The following is a 17,684-nucleotide window of genomic DNA, read 5'->3' on the forward strand; positions in this document are numbered from 1 at the left end:
GCGAGGTCGAGTGGACATTATTCGCTACAGTGAATCATGTCCACTCTGCCTATGGTAAATCTACCCCCACATGTGTATGTAATGCTCAAGCATGTCTTGAACAATCCTGGTGTAATAGACCTTTTTCACAGCAGTCATTTTGACATGAAATAGTAGGACAAATACAGGTGTTAGCGATGACATTAATAAGGGTTCCATTACATTTAGGTTTAAGAGAGCCAGTTTCCTGCTATTGCTCAAGTGTAAGGAGAGGTCACACTAAATACTTGCCACTTAAGCCTATAGAAGCATTTATTTCTGATTTTATTCAGTTTTTTGATACTGCATACAAATATCCTGTATTTTCTGTTTGTATTCTAATAAAGAGACTGATAAATAATTATATATGGTCATTATACCATTGCTGAAACAACAAATATAATGGTGGCCTAAGACTTTTGCACAGTACTGTATATCTATACCTATATTATTATTATTATTATTATTATTATACTTTATTTATGAAGCACCAACATATTCCGCAGCACGCAGTGCTGTCCATGGGTACAATTAATTTAAGTAAAACAATGATATAAAACTTGTAAGAGACAGGACAAAATTTGACGAACACATACAGGAGGAATTGAGGGCCCTATTCCCATGGGAACTTACAATCTAGAAGGGTAGGAGGTTGAGAAACAGGAGGTGAGGACTGCAAGAGTGAGAAATAAGTTAATACAAAGTTAGATGAGGGAAATATTAGGTAAGTGGAATACATTTATTACTGAGTTGGGTGGTAGGCTTCTCTGAACAAAAACGTCTTCAGGGAGCATTTAAAAGAAGAAAGATTAGGGGAAAGCCTGACAACACAAGGGAGAGTGTTCCAGAGGGTAGGTGCTGTACGGCAGAAGTCCTGCAGTCTGACATGGGAAGAGATGATATTCGAAGATGCAAGGAGCAGGTCATTGTTGGATCTTAGTGTGGGGGGGGGGGTGGAGTATACTTGTTGATTAGAGAGGATAGGTAGAGGGGAGCAGCTCTGGTGAGAACTTTGTATGTAAGAATGAGGATTTTTAATTTAATTCTGCTGTGAATGGGGAGCCAATAAAGGGACTCACAGAGAGGTGCAGCAGATACAGAGCGACGGGAAAGGTGGATTAGCCTGGCAGATGCATTTAGGATGTATTGAAGGGAGGATAGGTGGGAAAGAGAAAGGCAAGTAAGTAGGTTATTGTAGTAGTCAAGTCGGGAAATAACAAGGGAGTGGATTATTTGCTTTGTGGTATTAGTACTCATAAAAAGGCGTATTTTGGAAATATTGCGTAGTTGGTTGCGGCAGGATGAAGAAAGGGATTGGATGTGGGGGATGAAGTGTAACTCTGAGGCAGCGGACTTGGGGAGATGGTGATGCTGTCAACAGGGATATAAAAGTCAGAAGTCGGTGTAGAACTAGGGGGGGGAATTAGAAGGAGCTCCGTCTTGGATGTGTTAATCTTTAGGAGGTGAGAGATTATCCAGGAAGAAATGCCAGACAAGCAGTCACTGACATGAGAAAGGGCAGAGGGAGAGAGAGCAGGGTTGAAGAGGTTGATCTAGTTGTCATCAGCATAGAGGGTATATTTGAAGCCATAGCTGTTGATAAGTTTACCCAGTGAAGAAGTATAAATGGAGAAGAGTAGAGGACCCAGAACAGACCCTTGAGGTACTCCAACAGACAGAGGCATTCGAGATGCGGAGTCGCCAGCAAATGACACAGAAAAAGACCTGTGAGAAAGATAAGAGTGAATCCATGAAAGAGCAGTGTCACAAAGGCCAAGAGAGCTAAGGCTCTATAGAAGGAGGGGGTGGTAAACTGTGTCAAAGGCAAAGATTAAGTAAGATAAGTATAGAGTAGTGGCCATTACTTTTAGCAGAAGGAAGATCATTAGTAACCTTGGTAAGTGCAATCTCAGTTGAGTCTTTGGGGCGGAATCCATATTGCAGGGGCTCAAGCAAAGAGTTAGAGGACAGGAATTGGGTTAGGCGGTTGTTAACAATTTTTTCCAGGAGTTTTGATGTTAGAGGAAGCAGTGATATGGGGGCATTAGTTATCAGGAGAATTAGGGTCAAGTGAGGGTTTTTTGAGCATGGGAGTGACCTTTGCATGTTTAACCAAAAAAAAATGGTAATGAATCGGTAGAGAGAGATAGGTTGAAGATGTGAGTAAGAGCAGGAGTGAGGGTGGAAGACAGGGAGGGTATTAGATGGGAATGGATAGGGTCAAGCAGGCAGGTAGTGAGGCATGAGGAAGATAGTAAAGAACAAACTTCATTCTCAGTGGCTGGATGGCAGATGCAGAGGGTGGCAGAGGGAGTAACTGGGCCTGGAGTTGGAAGATTGCAGGTTGGTGTTGGGATGTTGCTTCAGATAGTGTATGTTTTGTTTAAAAAGTAGTCTGCCAGGTCTTGAGCACTAAAGACAGACTCATGGGCTAGAGCAGGTGTGTAGAGGAGAGAGTTAAAGGTGGAGAAGAGTTGTTTAGGGTTTGAGGAAAGAGTAGATATGAGAGAAATATGTTTGCTTGACTAAGTGAAGGGCAGATGTGTATGAAAAAAGAATAAACTTATAGTGGATGAAATTAGGTTCAGAGTGAGTTTTCCTTCAGACACGCTCAGCAGTACGGGAGCATTTTTGCAAATAGCGTGTTTGCTGAGAGTGCCAGGGCTGTAACCTACGGCATGAGGTTTTGGGCAGTTGCCGAGGTGCAAATATGTCTAGAGCAGAGATAGTTTTGTATTCGTGGGCTGATCAGGGCAGGTTATAGTGGAAGTGTGAGGGAGGAGATCTTGAATGATTTTTGAAAATTGGAGTGGATCCACAACCTGCGGGTTTAGAGGTTGCATTAAAATTGACTGCCACTCTGAGGGAGAGGGGGGAGTTTTGATGTGCTCGTGCACGCTTTCTTCATAGACATCTGCTGCCCCCGACATGGCCGGCACCTACATAATGTTTTTAACCCCTAATCTGCCGTTCCCGATATTGCCACCGCCTAAATAAATCTATTAACCCCTAATCTGCCGCTCCCAATATCGCAGCCACTATACTAAAATTATTAACCCCTATTCCCTCGCACCCCAACATCGCCCACACTATAATAAATTTATTAACCCCTATTCCGCCGCTCCCCGACACCGCCGCCAATAAATAAAGTTATTACCCCATAACCTCTGGCCCCCCACATTACTACCACTAAATAACCTCTAAATTAACCCCTAAACCACCAACCCCCCACATCGCAACAACCTAAATTAAACTATTAACCCCTAAACCTAACCCTAACACCCCCTAACATAATTAAAATAGAGCTAAATTAAAATGTACAATTATTAACTAAATAACACCTATTTAAAACTAAATACATACTTAACTGTGAAATAAAACCTAAGCTAGCTACAAAATAACTAATAGTTACAGTGTAGCTAGCTTAGGTTTTATTTTTATTTCACAGGCAAGTTTGTATTTATTTTAACTAGGTAGACTAGTTAGTAAATAGTTATTAACTATTTATTAACTACCTAGTAAAAATATATACAAACTTACCTGTGAAATAAAACCTAAGCTGCTTTACACTAAAACCTAACATTACAAAAAATAACAAAATTATCCAAAACAATAAAAAATATTCCTATTCTAATACTCTGTTTAAAAAAAAAAAAAAAAAAAAACACCCCAAAATAAAAAAGCATAATCTATAATAAACTTAAAAGGGCCTTTTGTAGCGCATTGCCCTAAAGATAACAGCTCTTTTCCTACAAAATAAAAACAAACACCCCCTAACAGTATACAAACCCAACCCCCCAAACCCCCAAAATAAAAATAAAGTAAGACCTAATCTACACATTGCCCTGAAAAGGGCATTTGTATGGGCATTGCCCTTAAAAGGGCATACAGCTATTTTTCCTGTCCTTAAAAGTGCATTCAGCCCTTTTATGAAATGTCCAACCCCTAATCTGAAAATAAAAACCCACCCTAAAACGAAAAAAAAAACCATTACACAAAATACCAAGCAAATGATCCAAAATAATAAAAATTATTCCTATTCTAATACCCATTTTAAAAAAAAAAAACCTAAAATAAAAGAAACCTAAACTAGAATAAACTACCAATAGCCTTTAAAAGATATCGGCTCTTTTTTTTTAAAAAAAATACAAAGACCCACTAACATTACAACCCCCCCCACCCACAAAATAAAAAACTATCTAAAAAACCTAATCTACCTATTGCCCTTGAAAAGGGCATTTGTATGAGCATTGTCCTGAAAAGGGCATTCCGCTCTTTTGCTATCCTTACAAGGGCATTCAGCACTTTTAAGAATGCCCACTCTAATCTAAAAAAAAAACACACCCCAAAAACCCTTAAAAAACCTAACACTAACCCCTCTTTAGGTACTCACAGTTGTTGAAGTCCCGCTTGAACGATCTTCATCCCGGCGGCTCCATCTTCATCCAGGCGGCATCTTCATCCAGATGACTCCATCCGGGACCGGCATCTTCTTCATCCCTGAGGAGGCGGAGCGGTGATAGGCAGAGGTCCAGGCCTAAGTCCGGGAGGAGGTCCATGCGGAGGTCCATCGATCCGACGTGGAGGTCCTCTTCATGCAATCATCTGCCGCACACTGAGGATTAAAATGCAATGTACCCCTTTTATACTGGGCTACCATTGCATTCCTAGTGGCTGAAACAATTGAATTAGCCAATAGGAATTAGGGCTGCTAAAATCCTGTTGGCTGATTTGAACAGCCAATAGGATTTTAGCAGCCCTAATTCCTATTGACTGATTCAAATTAGCCTTACCGCAAAACTCGTGATGGCAACGCTATGGGAATCCCATGTAAAAACGTTGTTTTTACGAGAGTGGGACTGATGTTGTGTTAGAAGCTAAAACACAAACACACAACTCGTAATCTACCTGTAATTCATTAATTAAGCAAGTTAACAACAGTCCGATGCCTTTCGCACCGTACTTGATGCACGTGTTTTTGATGGCTTTTTTGATAAATAAGGGGATCGTATTCAGATCCGTGGAAGCAATGTCTGGCGAGCGTATTGACGCCTGCGAATGCACTGAGATTGATGCTTTGATAAATAGACCCCTATGGACGAATGCGATTTTGCGCAAACAAATTACTTATAGCGGTTTAACGTGAGCGCAAAATACCGCTCCACTCATGATATGGCCCACAATGTGCATATATGGCCCATAATGTGCATATATAAAATATTTACTAAAGTTACCACAAAAAAAAACTTTTCTTAAAGAAAAAATACCTATAAAAATGCTAACAATCGGCCAGAATACGAGTTTTGCGTTATGAGCGGCTCGGTAATAATTTGCAAGTTATTTCCACCGCTCACCTTTAATAACCCTGCTATTTAAGGTTCGCAAAAACCCGGCGTTAGCAAGCAATATGGCAGCGTTGAGCTCCATACCGCACACAAATACCAGCGCTGCTTTGAGCTGCTTTTACGTGCTCGTGCACGTTTCCCCCATAGACATCATTGGGGAGAGCTGGCTAAAAAAAAGCCTAACACCTGCAATAAAGGAGCGTAAAGCTCCGTAACGCAGCCCCATTGATTCCTATGGGGAAATAAAAGTTATGTTTACACCTAACACCCTAACATAAACCCTGAGTCTAAACACCCCTAATCTGCCGCCCCCGACATCGCCGACACCTACATTATACGTATTAACCCCTAATCTGCCGTCCCTAACATCGCCACCACCTACATTACACTTTTTAACCCCTAATCTGCCGCCCCCGACATCGCCGACACCTACATTATACTTATTAACCCCTAACATCGCCGCCACCTACATTACACGTATTAACCCCTAATCTGAATTAAAAAAAAAAATTACTATCATTACCTAACTATTTCCTATTTAAAACTAAATGCTTACCAATAAAATAAACCCTAAGATAGCTACAATTTAACTAATAGTTACATTGTAGCTAGCTAGTTTTATTTTTATTTCACAGCTAAGTTTGTATTTATTTTAACTAGGTAGACTAATTAGTTAATAGTTATTAACTATTTACTAACTAACTAGTTAAAATAAATACAAATTTACCTGTAAAATAAAACCTTACCTGTCTTACACTAACACCTAACATTACACTACAATTAAATAAATTACATTAATTAAATACAATTAACTAAATAACAAAAAAATAAACACTAAATTGCACAAAATAAAAAATAAATTATCAAAATAAAAATGCCCCCCCCCAACATAAAAAAAACCCCTAACTTAAACTAAACTCTTCTTTCAATGGCTCTTCAAGAATGAAGTTTCCTTTAAATGACGTCATCCAAGGTGGCGTCCTTTGAATTCTTATTGGCTGATAGAATTCCAATCAGCCAATAGAATGCAAGCTCAATCCTATTGGCTGATTCCAATAGGATTTTTTCACCTTTAATTCCGATTGACTGATAGAATTCTATTAGCCAATCGGAATTCAAGGGATGCCATCATTGAGGCCTTCTTGCCGCTTGGATGCAGACTTCCCCCGGCTTAGGTTTTTTACATAGGATTTTATTTGGGGGGTTTGGTTGTGTGGGTGGTGGGTTTTACTGTTGGGGGGTTGTTTGTATTTTTTTTTTACAGGTAAGAGAGCTGATCTATTTGGGGAATGCCCTGCAAAAGGCCCTTTTAAGGGCTATTGGCAGTTTGGTTTAGGCTAGGGTTTTTTTTTTTTTTGGGGGGGGTTATTTTGATAGGACTATTAGATTAGGTGTAATTAGTTTAAATATTTGATCATTTCTTTTTTTTATTTGGTGTAATTTAGTGTTTATTTTTTTGTAATTTACTTAATTGTATTTAATTAATGTAATTTATTTAATTGTAGTGTAATGTTAGGTGTTAGTGTAAGACAGGTTAGGTTTTATTTTATAGGTACATTTTTATTTATTTTAACTAGGTAGCTAGTAAATAGTTAATAACTATTTAGTAACTAGTCTACCTAGTTAAAATAAATACAAACTTACCTGTAAAATAAAAATAAACCCTATGCTAGCTACAATGTAACTATTAGTTATATTGTAGCTAGCTTAGGTTTTATTTTACAGGTATTTAGTTTTAAATAGGAATTATTTAGTTAATGATAGTAATTTTTATTATTATTTTTATTTAGATTTATTTTAATTATATTAAAGTTAGGGGTGTTAGGGTTAGATTGAAGGTTAGGATTAGGGGTTAATAACTTTAGTATAGTGGCGGCGGGGCCTTTGGGGCGGCAGATTAGGGGTTAATAATATTTAACTAGTGTTTGCGATGCGGGAGTGCAGTGGTTTAGGGGTTAATATGTTTATTATAGTTTCGGCGATGTTCGGGAGCGGCAGATTGGGGGTTAATCATTTTATTATAGTGTTTGCGATGCAGGAGGGCCTCGGTTTAGGGGTTAATAGGTAGTTTATGGGTGTTAGTGTACTTTGTAACACTTTTATGAGTTATATGCTAAAGATTTGTAACGTAAAACTCATAACTACTGACTTTAGATGGCAGTACGAATCTTGACGGTATAGGCTGTACCGCTCACTTTTTGGCCTCCCAGGCAAAACTCGTAATACCGGCGATATGGAAGTCCCATTGAAAAAGGACTTTTTGAAAGGTGCGGTAGTTACGTTGCATTACGGCCAAAAAAGTGTGCGGTACAGCTATACCTACAAGACTCGTAATAGCAGCGGTAGTGAAAAAGCAGCGTTATAAAGCTTTTTCACTCATAACGCAAAACTCGTAATCTAGCCGATTATTATTACAAAAAAATTACTATTAAAAAACAAAAATAAAAAAACCCCTGCAAAAATCCTTAAACCAAAAAAACAAACAATAGATGCTTTTAAAATAACGACCCCTTGGTGCAGCAAGTACCAGAAACATGTTCTAATACAGAAGCAAATCTTAATTCATTACCTCAAATAATCACTATAATACACAATTTAGGTGTGGTTTTACTTTTTATTTCAGGTGGCAAAATTTTAACTGTCAATCATATAAAAAAACTGTGTTGTAACCGAGCATTTCAGACAAGTGTCAGGTCCTGGTCAGTAAAATAATGCTCACTGAGAGAGAGAGAGAGAATTTATATATATATAGAGAGAGAGAGAGAGAGAGAGAGAGAGAGAGAGAAAGAGAGAGAGAGAGAGAGAGAGAGAGAGTGAGAGAGAATATATAGATATATAGATATATAGGTATAAATATATATTGTCCCCCAAAAAATCATATATATGAATAAATAGAACATATTCTGCAGACATTTTTCCTACTTTTTTTCTGCATTGACTTCTATGGGAAATACGTGAACACGCATGCAATATTATAACTTCGGATTTTTGCACTAGTCGGGTTACCGCTAGAGAGAATACAGTTTACTTTCAACTCATAGGGGAAAATTTAACAAGCCCGGTATGCATCTGTTTCCTCGCAAGCCTTCAGGTTTGCTGGAAACAGGAGTTAAGAAGCAGCGGTCTTAAGACCGCTGCTCCTTAACTCGTCCGCCACCTCTGAACGGTGGTCAGCAATCAGCACGATGGGATATGATTAGGTTAATTGACACCCCCTGCTAGCGGACAATTGGCCGTGAATGTGCAGGGGGCCATATTTTATCCAGAAATTCTTGTGCAATGATAAATGCCGACAGCTTATGCTGTCGGCATTTATCGATGTGCCGCTGACATAATCCGCTACAGCGGATAATGTCCACCCGCACATTAGTAAATTGGCATAATATGAGCGCAACGCTACGAGTGCAAAAATCTTAATTAACGCTTAAGCGTGAGTGTTAATTTGCGCTCTATTCGTAATCTGGCCCACAATGTAATTCTTTGTACAGTTTTAAAAATTATGTGTAGTAAAAATGTAATTCATTTTATTTTGACCTCTTTTTCTGTAATTGATAATGTCTTGTCATTACTTGTTGAGCGGCTCAATTATTGATCTGTAGCTTAGCAGTTATTAAAAACATTTATTTTGTATACAGATGTTTTGCAATGTCGCACTTAATTTCTAATATATACTTTGTATATATAGAATTGACTTTAACTTCTGTTTATGAAAGGAGAAATAACTAGTACTTCAAAAAACAGTACATGAGTGAAATATCAGGTAACAGTTATTGAAAACAAAGCATATTAACTTTAGAGGGAGATGAAAATCAATAGAAGTTAGGATGATGGTACAAATGGACATCAGGGGAACACACACAAACATAAACCATCGCTGGTGAGGTCAGGACAAAGGATATAAAAATGTCACAGTCGCAAACAGCTGCTATATGAGCTCTGCCAAAAACAAATTCTAATAACAAAGCTATAAGAAGAAAAGGTCATCCTCACAAAACAGCCTCTTGAAATTATGTTCATGGAGTGATGTAATATAAAGAGCTGCTTATTTCAAATTAAATTACACATGGTCTATTTAGACTCTCTTCTCATTGCCAGTATTTTACTGATGCCAGAAGTATACAGTATTCTGGTATATGTCACTAAGTTTAAATGAACATTAAACTCAAACACATTCTATTATACATATCCAAGAGCATTCTTGATATTTAAAAACAAACAAAAAAACAACACTTTTTCATAGAAAGAAGTTAAAGGTACAGTCTACACCTTAGTCATCTTAAAGTCTTACCTTAGATTAAGGTGCAAATAGCCTACTGCACCCCTTTCTATATCATGCAGCATGAATGGTAAAACACTTTTTTTTAAAAAATAATATTGTTTCTGGCCAATTTGAAATGGCTTCCAAGCTCCACCCACCAATGACATCCTGATCTGGGCTGCATCTAGGCACTCTGCTGAATAGCGTTGACAGTCTGTTGAATCCAACTAGTGAGCCTTTTGTGATTGGATGCCATATGCAGTACAACAATGTAACGAATTATGAGGACATTTAACATATTAAGATTGCTACTTCACCAGTTAACCTTTATTGCATATTACACAAAAACAGACACTGAGTAAATGATGCAAATTGTAGTTGGTTACTATTTTACTCCTTATTAATTACTTATCATAAGTGGTGGACGTTTGAATTTGCCACATAGTGTTCAAACTTTAACAGAAAATATAAAATATGAACAATGATATTATGTTTAATATAGACTTATTCTGCATATCTGATGGATTTTTACAAATTAAGGACTAAATTATGAGTGGATTGCAAGATTGTGCTTTGGTGAGCGGTATTTGTGCTCCACTTAGTAATACCAGCGCACGCAAATGTGTGTTGGTATTAGGTCACGTTCACATTGCAGGGTAGCTTTGCGCTCAAGAGAGTACGCTTCCATAGGCTCCAATGGGAGCCTCGTTCTCATGTTATTGAGACATGGCAGAGAACCTAGCTCAGTGAAGGGGGGTAAGTTGAGCAGCGATGGGCAGTAAAGGTTAAATTTGTATATGAGTATATGCATATATATTTATTTGTTTGTATTATTATTATAATTTATTTGTATAGCACCGCCAAATTCCGTAGTACTGGGTACAATGATAGGGGTATACAATGACAAGGATTTGTGATAAAATACAAAACATAACAAAACTAAACAAATCTAGTACAGGAGGAAGAGGGCCCTACGCTGGGGAGCTCACAGTCTACAGGTTTAGGGTGCAGAGACATAAGGTTGGGGTCGCTTGTCACATCAGCTGTAGTTGCAGCAGTGAGTCAGGTAGTTCATGTATTAGTTTGGTTAGGATGAGAGATGGAGGAGAGATGGTAAGCCTCTCTGAATAGGTGGGTTTTCAAGGAGCATCTGAAGCTATACAAGGTTGGAGACAGTCTTAAGGAGCAGGGTAGAGAGTTCCAGAGGACAAGAGCAGCACGTTAGAAGTCTTGGAGACGGGAGTGGGATGTAGAGATAACAGGAGTGGAGAAACGTCAGAGGTTGATCGAAGAGGACGGGATTGGGAATATTTCACGATGAGAGAGGAAATATAGTTGGGAGTTAGACTGTTGAGTGCTTTGTAAATTAGGGCTAACACTTTAAATTGTATTCTGGAGTTTATGGGTTGCCAGTGAAGAGACTGGCAGAGCAGAGCAGCTGATGTAGATTGTCGACTTAGGTGGATGAGTCTAGCAGAAGCATTGATAATAGATTGGAGGGAGGAGAGGCGGTGTTTTGGAAGGCCATTAAGAAGTAGATTGCAATAATCAATGCGTGACAAAATGAGGGAATTCATTATTAATTTTGTTGTTTTTTGAGTAAGGAAGGGACGAATTCTGGAAATGTTGCATAAATGTGAACGACAGGATTTAGTAAGCGCTTGTATATGTGGGTTAAATGTGAGTTCTGAATCAGGTGTGATCCCAAGACAGCGGATCTGGGGTGAGGTGTTGAGAATAGAGTCTCCAACCGTCAGAGAAATGTCAGGTCAGGTGTTGGATGTCTCGAAGAGGGGGGAATAAGAAGCAGCTCAGTTTTGGACAGATTGAGTTGAAGGTAGTGTGAAGACATCCAAAATTTCAGTGAGGCAGTTGGAAATCTGGTTGAGTAAAGAGGGAGAGATATCAGAAGAGGAAAGATCGATTTGGGTATCATCAGCATATAAGTGGTACTGGAATCCAAAGGATGCTATAAGTTTTCCAAGGGAGGATGTATAGAGAGAGAAAAGCAAGGGACCCAAGACAGAGTCTTACTCCAACTGAGAGAGGCATAGGATCACAGGATATGTTGTTAAAGGAAACTGAAAATGAGCAGTTTAAGAGATATGAGGCAAACCAGGGGAGGACTGTGTCTCGGATGCCAAATTAATTTAGTATTTTTAGGAGGAGAGGATGGTCAACTGTCAAAGGCAGAGGATAGATCAAGAAGAATTAGTAAGGAGTAGTGGCCTTTTGCTTTAGCTGATAACTGGTCATTTGTTACTTTAATAAGAGCGGTTTCTGTTGAGTGTTTAGGGTGGGAACCAGATTGTAGTGGATCAAGTAAGGAGTTAGTTGTGAGAAATTGAGTTAGCCGATTATAAACCCGTTGTTATAATAATTTTGAAGCAAAAGGAAGTAAGGAGACCGGTCGATAGTTAGACAGGGTGGAGGGCTTAAGCTAGGGCTTTTTTAGGATTGGTATGATTGACACATGCTTGAATGTTTCAGGAAATGTGCCAGTGGTGAGAGATTGGTTAAAGAGATTAGTTAGGGTAGGAGTTAGTGAAGCAGAGAGAGAGGGAAGAAGTTGTGAAGGAATAGGGTCAAGTGGGCAGGTTGTGAGATGAGCCAAAGATAGGAGTACAGTAAGTTACTCCTATGTTACAGGAGGGAAGTAGCATAGAGTTTTGTATGTGTATATAAATATATGTATATAAGCATATACATACAGTATATATTTACAGTGATAACACAGTCCCCATAGACCACTATGTAAAGGCACTTTTAAGTGACGTTGTTTTTCTAACACCCCACAACCGCTTGCTTTACGTGCTTAAAACTGCTTTGTGCAGTTATTAATTAAAAAAAATAAAATAGCTTTTTCTATTTTAATAAATATCACTATTCTTTATTTTGGGAGCAATTGGGGGACATTTTTTAACCTAATTAATTTTTGGAGCGCTAAGTGCAACCACGAGCTCATGGTAGCATTAATAAGCCACTTGTAATGGCTGGTTATTTATCATGTGCGGGCGTATTTGCCCGTTTACAGGCGCACTATAAATTAGCGCTCCACTTATCTAGCCCTAAATGCGCTAAATTATTATGTTACAGTATATGTGTCAATTAATAACTCCATTATTATAATTTAGCAGCAAATCATCTACTAGAGTTTTTAATTAACTTTATACCCATTTAAATGATTTATATGATTCATAGCAATCAATAATCACTTATGTAATAGTAGTAATTTGAATGTATAATTATATAACATAAGGGAAGGTTCTTTTCTCATGTAGTGCCGTTGGTAATTAACTATAAAACTAGTAAACCCTAAAAGACCAGTAAATACAGTAGATTTGCGTAATCAACAAATGCATGATAAAAATACAATGCAATAGCACTTTCAGGGTAGATTTAACAAGCAGTGGATGGTGCAATCCGGCTCGCTGGAAACTTAAGTTAAGAAGCAGCGTTCATAAGCTCCTTAACTTGTCTGGGATGATCGATACCACCTGCTAGCGGCCAATTGACCGTGAAAGTGCAGGGGGCGGCATTGCACAAGCATTTCACATGAAATGCTTGTGCAATGTTAAATGCCGACAGTGTATACTGTCAGCATTTATGGATGTCGGGCGAGTCATGTCTGCCCGCCATATAAAAAATCTACCCCTTAGTGCCCGATTTATCATTGTGTCATGTCCGCCAGACATTGCTGAATGCCGACAGCATACGTTGTCGACATTTATCATTGCACAAGCTTTTCTAGTGAACTGCTTCTGCAATGCCACCCCCTGCAGATTCTCGGCCAATCGGCCGCTAGCAGGCGGTGTCAATTAAGCTGATCGTATAGGATCAGACGGGTTAATGTCCGCAGACTTAGAGGTAGCAGACCAGTTAAGGAGCAGCGGTCTTAAGACAACTGCTTCATAACTACTGTTTCCGGCGAGCCTGAAGGCTTGCGCTGAAACAGGGGCAGTCGGCCCTTGATAAATCGGCCCCTTAGTCTGAACTTTAAATGAGTAGCAGATGTTTTCCTGACAAATTTCAAAGTTATATTTATTTTCACTCCCCTGTATCATGTAATCACAAATGCATATTCATATACATCTAGATTACGAGTTATGCGCGCTATAGGGAATTTAACGAATGCAACAAAAGTTGCGCTATTTATAGCGCAGCTATTACAAGTTTTGAAACAGCTGGCTTGTGCATGCGATATAGTTGCGTTGAGCTCCATACAGCACAAAATACAAGCGCTGTTTTGACTTGCTTGTGCACGCTTTCCCCATAGACATCAATTGGGAGAGCGGGTTACAAAAAAACCTAACACCTGCGATTTTGGAATGAAAAGCTCCGTAACGCAGCCCCATTGATGTCTATAGGGGGAAAAAAGTTACGCTAACACCCTAACATAAAACCCACGTCTAAACACCCCTAATCCGCCACCCCGACATCACCGACACCTACATAATGTTATTAACCCCTTATCTGCTGCTCCTGATATCGCTGCCACCTAAATAAAGCTATTAACCCCTAATATTCCGCTCCCGATATCGCCGCCACTATACTAAAGTTATTAACCCCTATTCCCCTGCACCCTATCGCCCACACTATAATAAATCTATTAACTATTCTGCCGCTCCCCGACATCGCCGCCACTAAATAAAGTTATTAACCTCTGGCCTCCCACATCACTATCACTAAATAAACATATTAACCCCTAAACCGCCAGCCCACCACATTGCAACAACCTAAATTAAACTATATTAACCCCTAAACCGAACCCTAACCCTAACACCCCCTAACTTTAACATCATTAAAATAGAGCTAAATTACAATTATTAACTAAATAATACCTATTTAAAACTAAAAACATACACCTAGATTACGAGTTTTGAGCGCTATAGGGAAAGTAAAGAATGCAACAAAAGTTGCATTATTTAACCCCCTATAGCGCTGCCATTAAAAGTTTAAAAAAACCCGGCTTGCACGGGCAATATGGAGATTTTGAGCTCCACACCGCACCAAAAACAATCAGTGTTTTGACGTGCTCGTGCACGCTTTCCCCATAGACATCAATGGGGAGAGCCGGAAAAAAAAAAGTCTAACACCTGCGATCGTGGAAACAAAAGCTCTGTAACGCAGCCCCATTGATGTCTATGTGGAAAAAGAAAATACAGTTTAAACCTAACAAAACACCCCTAATCTGCTGCCCTTGACATTGCTAATGCCTGCCTACAGTTATTGACCCCAGTCTGCCGCTCCCGAGATTGCGCCACCTAAATAAAATTATTAACCCCTAATGTGCCGCTCCCGATATCGCCGCCACTATACTAAAGTTATTAATCCCTATTCCGCCAAACCCCAAGATCGCCACAACTATATTAAAGTTATTAACCTCTATTCCACCTCTCTCCAACATCGCTGCAACTAAATAAAGTTATTAACCCCTAAACCTCTGGCCTCCCACATCACTACCACTAAATAAACCTATTAACCCCTAAATCGGCAGCCCACAACATCGCAACAATCTAAATTAAACTATATTAACCCCTAAACATAACCCTAACTCTAATCCTAACCCTAAACCTTACCCTAACACCTCCTAACTTTAACATAATGAAATTAGATCTAAATTAAATTTACAATTATTAACTAACGGCTAGATTATGAGTTTTGCGGTATGAGTGAAAAAGCAGCGTTAAGGCTCTTTTTCACTACCGCTGGTATTACGAGTCTTGCAGGTTTAGGGGCACCGCAACATAATTACTGCAGCTTTCAAAAAGTCCTTTTTCAATGGGACTTCCATAGTGCCGGTATTACGAGTCTGCCTGGGAGGCCAAAAAGTGAGCAGTACACCCTATACCGCCAAGATGGATACAGTAAACTGAAAGTCAGTAGTTATGCGTTTTGCGCTACAAAGCTGGAGCATAAAACTCATAACTAAAATGCTAAAAAGTACACTAACACCCATAAACTACCTATTAACCCCTAAACTGAGGCCCTCCCGCATCGCAAATACTAAAATTAAATTATTAACCCCTAATCTGCCACTCCGGACATTGCTGCCACTATAATAAACATATTAACCCCTAAACCTAAGTCTAACCCTAACCCTAACACCCCCTAACTTAATTATAATTAAAATAAATCTAAATAAAACCTACTATCATTACCTAAATAATTCATATTTAAAACTAAATACTTACTTGTAAAATAAACCCTAAGATAGCTACAATATACTGTAACTAATAGTTACATTGTATCTATCTTAGGTTTAATTTTTATTTCACAGCTAAGTTTGTATTTATTTTAACTAGGTAGAATAGTTACTAAATAGTTATTAACTATTTACTAACTACCTAGTTAAAATAAATACAAATTTACCTGTAAAATAAAACCTAACCTGAGTTACACTAATACCTAACCTTACACTACAATTAAATCAATTACATTTATTAAAAGCGAGCAAAAAAAAAACATTACACAAAATAATAAACAAATTATCCAAAATAATAACAATTATTCCTATTCTAATACCCATTTAAAAAAAAAAAATACCCCAAAATAAAAAACCTAATCTATCAATAAACTACCAATAGCCCTTAAAAGGGCCTTTTGTACGGCATTTCCATAAGTTAATCAGCTCATTTACCTGGAAAAAAAAATACAAAAACCCACTAACTAAAAAAGCTATCTAAAAAAAACGAATCTAACCATTGCCCTGAAGAGGGCATTTAGCTCTTTTGCATTGCCCTAAAAAAAGGGCATTTAACTCTTTTAAGAAATGTCCAACCCCTAATCTAAAAAAAAACCACCCAAAAAACCTTAAAAAAACATAACACTAACCCCTCTTTAGTTGCTCACAATTGCTGAAGTCCCGCTTGAACGATCTTCATCCAGGTGGCTCCATCTAAATCCAGGCGGCATCTTCTATCTTCATCCAGGCGGCGTGTTCTTTCTTTATCCCAGCGGAGCGGGTCCATCCTGAAGACATCCGGCGCGGAGCATCCTCTTCATACGGTTGCCGCCATATACTGAATGTTTAATGCAAGGGACACGATTCAAAATGGCGTCCCTTGCATTCCTATTGGCTGATTTGATTTTGGAAATTCAAATATTGGCTGATTTGGTTTTTTGGGTGTTTTTTTTTTTAGATTAGGGGTTGGGCATTTCTTAAAAGAGCTAAATGCCCTTTTCAGGGCAATGCAAAAGAGCTAAATGCCCTTTTAAGGGCAATGCCCATACAAATGCCCTTTTCAGGGCAATGAGTAGATTAGATTTTTGTAAGAGTTAGTTTTTATTTATATTGGGGGGTTGGTTGGGTGGTGGGTTTTACTGTTGGGGGGTCTTTGTATTTTTTTTTTTACAGGTAAAAAAGCTGTTTAATTTAGGGCAATGCCCTACAAAAGGCCCTTTTAAGGGCTATTGGTAGTTTATTGTAGGCTAGGTTTTTTTTTATTTTGGGGGGGCTTTTATTTTTATAAGGCTATTAGATTAGCTGCAATTCTTTTTTATTTTTGATAATTTTGTTTGTTATTTTTCATAATTTAGTGTTTGTTATTTTTTGTAATTTAGTATTTTTTATTTTTTGTAATTAGATACTTTGTAATTTTAGAGTAGTGTTAGGATTTTTTTTAATGTGTAATATAGTTTATTTAATTGGTAGTTAGTTTAACTTTAGTTTAATGGTTATATTAGTTTAATTGTTAGTTTAAACTTAGTTTTTTTTATTTGACAGGTATGTTTTAATTTAATTTAAGATAAGGAGATTGTAATTTTAATATAAAGTTAGGGGGGCGTTAGGTTTAGAGGTTACTAGTTTAAATTAGTTTATTGCGATGTGCGGGGCTTTTGGTTTAGGGGTTAATAGTTTAGTTTAGTATATTTCGTTGTTGGCGGCTTTCGTTTTAGCAGTTAATAGGTTTATTATAGTGGTGGTGGCGTCAGGGAGCGGCAGAATTGGGGTTAATAACTTTAGTATAGTGGGGGCGATGTGGGCGGATGGCAGATTAGGGTTTAATAATATTTAGTGTTTGCAATGTAGGAGGGCGGAGGTTTAGGGGTTAATAACTTTA

At 38.2% G+C, this 17,684-nt stretch overlaps 1 protein-coding gene across 1 annotated transcript in view; it reads left to right on the forward strand.

Moving 5' to 3' along the window:
- The window catches only part of CNTN1 (contactin 1), a 542,533-nt gene that overhangs the window by 352,049 nt on the left and 172,800 nt on the right, over positions 1-17,684 (forward strand). The window lies entirely within an intron of this gene.

Source organism: Bombina bombina, chromosome 6, assembly GCF_027579735.1.
Source record: "Bombina bombina isolate aBomBom1 chromosome 6, aBomBom1.pri, whole genome shotgun sequence".
NCBI lineage: Eukaryota > Metazoa > Chordata > Amphibia > Anura > Bombinatoridae > Bombina > Bombina bombina.